General features: G+C 39.6%; 1 pseudogene; it reads right to left on the reverse strand.

The window, feature by feature from the left end:
- Positions 1-542: 542 nt before the first annotated feature.
- LOC149373328 (uncharacterized) lies at positions 543-6,418 on the reverse strand (annotated as a pseudogene).
- Positions 6,419-6,845: the final 427 nt, after the last annotated feature.

The raw sequence follows: 6,845 nt of genomic DNA on the forward strand, positions 1-6,845 counted from the left end.
TTACCATACAATTTTATCAAAAAAGGCATATGCTACAGATTCTTTTGTCTCTTTCGTTGTTTTTTTGAACATGAAGTCTATGAAATCCGAAATAGTCATCCCATGTAATATAAATAGACAGTCACAAGAAAATAAAACAATAGCTATTGTATTAAAATTTCTCGTACTTATCGTTTTATTTTTCATCTACAATTTATGTGATAAATTAGGCAAATTCGTTATACATATCAGTTGGCGTGCAAAATAAATAACGTTTAATCGTCGATTCGACATTTTGACTAGAATGGCACAAATGTAAAACGCTCAATATATACGTGTGTATATGTATATATCAAACAATGAGAATAGTTATAAAAGCGGTTGTATACAAAAACAAGGTCAATTACCTCCATAAGCTGAGAGAAATAACTTAAAAATACTGCAACAGGTGGAAAACAGGGAGGGATCGAACACGTTATTTATGTACAACATAAGTAGATAGTGGGAACTACCCTAATATCCAAATTAAAAAAAAAAAAAAAAAAAAAAAAAAAACAGTTGCTCGGAATAAAAATAAGAATCAGTAGCGCGCGTAGCGACCGTAGTAGTTGGCTGCACGGCCACCCTCGATGGGATTGCAGGAGAAGAGTGCGTCCCCTCGGTAACCCTCGGCGCACCTGAAAAGTAAGTGATAATTTTTTGTTTTATCAATTCATCGATACCCACGTATTGAATAATTTACATAAATTTTATCACTCTTAATGTATTTTTTTTATACCTCCTTGATACTTGGCGTGTATTTCTTTTAGTATGATTAATAATACTTACTGGCACACTGCAATGTGTCTTCTAGGTGTACAATTGGCATTTAAACCGCACTCATGGCCCGTGCACGGGTTCTGACAGGCAAAGTTGATGCACGCCTGATTGTCCGGGCACTCGTTGTTGGACAAGCACTCGCCCCTCTTACAACTGATAACATAATATGTCATACATCACTTAAATCAGATCAAATTGCATACAATGCAATATATATACACACGTGTACCTGATTAGCGCGTTTCCAACATAGCCGTGGGGACACCTGCACACCGGGCGCTTCTTACCCGTGTTGTCATGGCCCGGTCGGCACTCGGCGTTGGCACCGCACGGATTCCCGCTGCACAGGTCCTCTGCAAGTCAATGAACATTGTAGCCCCAAAGAGTTATTGTTGTTATCGGGGGCATTTTGCATAATGTACGCGCTAATATTAATTTAATACACGTATGTATGTATATATTATACAATCGGTGAAGGGCCGACAGAAAACGAAGGGGTCGCCAGTTTTGTCCTTGGGACAACTGCAGACGGGCGTTACGTCGCGGAGCTCGCAATTGGCGTTGGTGCCGCAGGTGCCCTCGCAAGGATCGACGCATTTCTGATAGAGGCAGGCAGGCTTGCCGGCAGGACAGTCGGAGTGCTGGGTGCACTCGGGCTGGCAGGATATGAGCGGGTTACCCAGCCAATTCTGCAAGAATGAGAAAAAAAATTTCAATGGTTATGTATTTTACGTATGTAATGTATATGTGGTTTAAAAGATGTGTATGATGATGATGACCTTGGGACAGGCGCAGTTGGCTCGGTGGTTGATGACGTTGCACTCGGCGCTCTCGGCGCATACGGAGGCGCACGGGCTCTCGCAGCGAAAGTCCTTCGAGCAGTGCTGGTGCTGGGGACAGCCAAAGTCGGACTCGCACTCGTGACGGCAGCCTTCGAGAGGACGCCCTCGGTATCCCGACAAACAAGAGCACACCGCCACGCCGTTCTTGACTTCGCACTTGGTGTTGGCCCCACAAGGATTTGGGCTCTTGCACGGCGCCTCTGTTTGGGATATCATCATGAAATTTACTTTTACGCCAGGGAGTAAATGTATGTAGTTGTTCATAACATTGAGAAAAAAAGAAAAAAAAAAGAAAAAATGTACTTGCCAGGGTCGTAGACGCAATTGTGCAGAGGATTGCCCGTGTGACCTGGAGGACAGTTGAGGAGCTGGAAACGAAAAGGGCGCATAAGTTGAGAAACACGTAAAAGTATTGTCCAAGGAGTAAATTTTTCAAACTCACTATATCGATTTTTAAAAAATACTAGCTTGTATAGAATGAAAATCCACACCTTTTTTACATTTACAACTTTTTGAATGAAGTCGTACTTTTTGAGATAAGAAATAGAAAACCGCATTTCTTGAAAACTCAAATTCAATCACTTTTAAAAACATAAATTGCTGTTTCTCAGTCAATTATGATAGAAATCGTTTGAAATTTAGTACGGGTACGTGGAATGCCTCAGCGCTGCCGATGAATTAATCAGATTTAGTTGAATTTTTTATAATTAATTAATATTTAATTAGAAGTAGGTAGTGCACGGATTACGAAGGTTGTCAACTTCAATGAAATAAATTGTGCGGGAAAGTTTCAACTTGACAAAACTTTCAGCGACAAAGTTGTTCCTCAATATTCGAAGAAGTTTTCCTAAAAGTTTCAAATCGATTTATCAAAAAACAGCCGAGATAGAGAACTTTTTGTAACAACGTGCACGGATGGTAGGCAATAAGCTGTCACCGGCATGCAGCAGACGGCCTAACCTGATGGTGTTGTTGAGCTGGGCGACCGCCGTGGCTCAGTTATTGTCAGCTGTGCACGTTCTATTTATACAAAGTTCTATATTTTGGCTGTTCTTCAAGAATACCTACGCTCCTGAAATGAATAATATAAATGATGAAATCTTGTAAAGAATTAAAGACAATCAGGTTAGGCCATCTGCTGCATGCCGATGACAGCTTATTGCCTACCATCCGTGCACGTTGTTACAAAAAGTTCTCTATCTCGGCTGTTTTTTGATAAATCGATTTGAAACTTTTAGGAAAACTTCTTCGAATATTGAGGAACAACTTTGTCGCTGAAAGTTTTGTCAAGTTGAAACTTTCCCGCACAATTTATTTCATTGAAGTTGACAACCTTCGTAATCCGTGCACTACCTACTTCTAATTAAATATTAATTAATTATAAAAAATTCAACTAAATCTGATTAATTCATCGGCAGCGCTGAGGCATTCCACGTACCCGTACTAAATTTCAAACGATTTCTATCATAATTGACTGAGAAACAGCAATTTATGTTTTTAAAAGTGATTGAATTTGAGTTTTCAAGAAATGCGGTTTTCTATTTCTTATCTCAAAAAGTACGACTTCATTCAAAAAGTTGTAAATGTAAAAAAGGTGTGGATTTTCATTCTATACAAGCTAGTATTTTTTAAAAATCGATATGGTGAGTTTGAAAAATTTACTCCTTGGACAATACTTTTACGTGTTTCTCAACTTATGCGCCCTTTTCGTTTCCAGCTCCTCAGTTGCACACCGGTATGTGGTTGACCGTCTGGCAGAGCGCGTTTGTGCCGCAGGCGTAGGTACACGGATCGATGCATCGGTTCCCACTGCAGGTGCGGCTTCCAATGCAATCCTCGTTTACTGCAATTTCGGGGACAAAACAGATATATTATTTCTTTTATTTGCAGGATTTTTAATCCCCATTGATTCCCGTTAAAAATTTTTAAATTATATTTTAGTATTGGTAATTTAAAAAACATATACGCGCTCGGTTAATGATTGTTGATCAAAGTGACCATGCACACCCTTTATTGAATTGCACTATTTTTCTTTTTAACTCGCATTTATTTTATTTTCAGAAAAGAAACGAGTTAATCGGTATAGTAGTTGTTCGAATCGTAATAGAAGAAGATAAAAAAAATAAAATAAATTGTGAGAACTAGTCAATAACGCGATCCAGAAATGTGTGATGAAAAGATTACGAAATAAGGCTCGATGAGGAACCAAAAAAAGGGGCTACGTGACCTTGCGCGTTCGCCGTGCGTAATAATATAATCGTTTGCCATGCAATTATGGTATATACAAGTGAGCTTGATACTCCACTTGTATGTACTATATTTCCGTAAATATATATACACGCGCACACCTTTTTATGGTGACGTAAGTGCTCGATGATAGATTAGGCATTGCCAATTAAGTATGTTGCAGGTATACGAAACGTAAAAACTGACATTGTGGCTGATGATGATGATGATGATTATAATAATAATAAATACTTACTGATGCATTCGACACGCTCGCACCTCGTAAGAGGATCGCCATCGTACAGATTCAAACACGAACAAACCGGCCGGCCCTCGCTCATCGTACACCTGGCGTGCTGGCCGCATGTGTGGCTATCACAACTGGTTGCTGTGTGTTTGTTGAAAACCATGTATGTTCATTTTTTTTTCTTTGCAATTTTTGTTCCCAACCCACGACATATTTCGCTTCAATTACAGAAAAAAATTTCACTTTCGTAAAAATGGTAAAAAACGTCTTTCCCCACCTTATAATTATTAGAAAATGGCTCGAAACCATAAAAAAATTTAAAGATTCAAATTGGGGTGGAGCACCACTTCTGCGTAATTACCGCATTTTCTAATTTTAAAATAGCAACAATTTTTTAAATTTATTTTAAGAGAAAAATATTTTTTCCTTATAACCGGCCAAGAGATTTCAAACCATTTCTATGATCCTCGAAAAAAAATTCCCCTTTTTCCGGGATTAGCGCAACGAAATACTTAGTGTGTCCCAAGTCTTGGAAAATTGTTTCTCATTGATTCAAGGTTGATAAATAAATCGGAGGTATAACAAAGGTGCACTTCATAAATAAATTTAAGTCATCGAGTAAAAACCTGTATCAAATGTATACCTCCACGTGCAAAAAATGAACCTTGTATGGGTGTACACAAGTATAGTTTGAAACCAGTTGACCTTCGCCATAGAATGATAATACGTCAGAGGCCCATATATTTATACAAATAATATTACTTCGTCGTTGAAATATCTCAAAAACGAATCGGCTTGCGGGTTTTTTTATTTTATTTTCGATCTTTAAATATTATCTTCGCTCTTCTACGCGTATAGGGATACACTTTACTCGTAAGATTGTTTTTATTTTATCAGTTAATGCTATAGTATACATCAAAGAAAATTTTTTAACGACTGTTCCAATGAACAGATGTAAAAAATAAAATAAAATAAAATTCAGAGTTGCCGGAAAAACACAAGGTATAATGATAAAATCGATTTAAAGCTTCTCCCACTAGTATTTCTGAATTGCTACGTGTAAGAAAAACCTCCAGTCTTTGTTCGCATACGCGGCGAATAATCGTTTCCTGTAACTTTGAGACTTACTCTGCCAAGTACGCTGTAACAGACGAAAATAGGCATTTAAAGGTTGCGAGTTTGAAGGGGCAACGTTACTGTGTACCTCAGAGATAAAACACATGTAATTTGGCTAACGTATGATGCAATGATTGAATGCGGTCGGGTGGGGAGGAGCAAACAGTGAATATACGACGGGGGTGTCAATTTGCCTTCTTTGTGGAGTCATCGAGGCGACTTGTTTAGGCGCGAGAAGCTCGCGGCCGTCAAGCCACCGTTTGTTATCACAGACCTCGATAGGAGCGAGAAGTTCCGGTTGTACTGAAGGTCGAAACTAGCGTGCACAGATGCAGGTCTGGGGCCGTTCAGGCTGAAAAGTAGTCTCGATGACACGAAGAATTAAGCCGTGATGTTTCCTTTGATATCAATTGGTACAGTTTTTGAATTTGGCGGTTTGCTCCTTCACTATCGACGTACAGTGCCCTAACGTCGAAGCTCGCGTGAAACAGGCGAAATGCGGGGTATGGAACTGCGGTAGAACGGAGGGGAGGAACGAGCGCGGCGGCGCAAGGGGCGCGACGCTCGCTCGCTGTGGCGAGCGGCAGATGTTCTCGGGCTGCGAGCGAATAAGGTGCGTATGGCGCCTGCAAGGCTTTGTACTAAACAAATGAATATATTTCCTTTGTAAATCAATTTGTGTGTTTTTAATTTTTTCTCCTGGTGATTCCTGCTTCCGGCTCGTTCCATCGTCAACATACGCGATTGAATAAGGGGTATCATAAAAATTCTTCGCTCCACTTGCTTATATATACAGTGCACACCTATTATTGCGTAATAATTAAAATGATGGACAATTACCTCGAGCACCCGATTGGTTGGGTCTTTTGCGCATCAACAGAACATCAAAAATAATAACCGCGAAAAATAAGTAATTATTTAACCGATCTATATCAATTATCGTTTGAGCGAAGATTTCAATCGCACGAGTTTCAATAGCTGAATTTTCGTGAAAAAAAATTAATTTCCTTATTTACTCAATAGTTGAATGTATAGTGTTGGGGAAAATAAAAACAACAACAAGGGCACTTACCTCCACTGAGTACCTTCGAGCCGTAAAATACGTTGCTTGCCCATGGGCAGCATCGCCACCGCCGAAGTGGCACACAGCGCGACCAGCAGAACTGTAGTCTGCATTAGCTTCATTTTGCTAGCTGTAGACCTTTTCAAAAAGCGGAGAAAAGAAAGTTGTATCGTTTATCGGTTTAAAATATCGGTTTAAAATATCGGTTTTGAAAATTGAGAGATCAATAATTTATATTTTGAAGGCTCGCAATGGAAAAAGCGAATTATCGTTTTCCGCGAGGCAAACAAGATTGATCAAGTATGTACCCAGGAAAAAAAAGGTTCGGAAGCTCACTTGAAGCCGACGACTGATTTGAATGAAAAATCGGCAAGGTAAGTGTATACACAGATGTAACGATCGAAGAGCGGAGAGTACGTATAAAAGAGTACTTATACGCGACGGTTAAACGATCCGCGCTTGGCTGGACCGCGAGGCGAACTGACTCTGAAATCGTCAAAAGCAAGTCACTATATAATCCCATGGCTACAACGTTTAAGTTAAAAGCGATGTG

This window comes from Copidosoma floridanum, unplaced genomic scaffold (assembly GCF_036245765.1).
Source record: "Copidosoma floridanum isolate Cflo_tuat_1 unplaced genomic scaffold, Cflo_Japanese_pri ptg000032l, whole genome shotgun sequence".
In the NCBI taxonomy this organism is placed as follows: Eukaryota; Metazoa; Arthropoda; class Insecta; order Hymenoptera; family Encyrtidae; genus Copidosoma; species Copidosoma floridanum.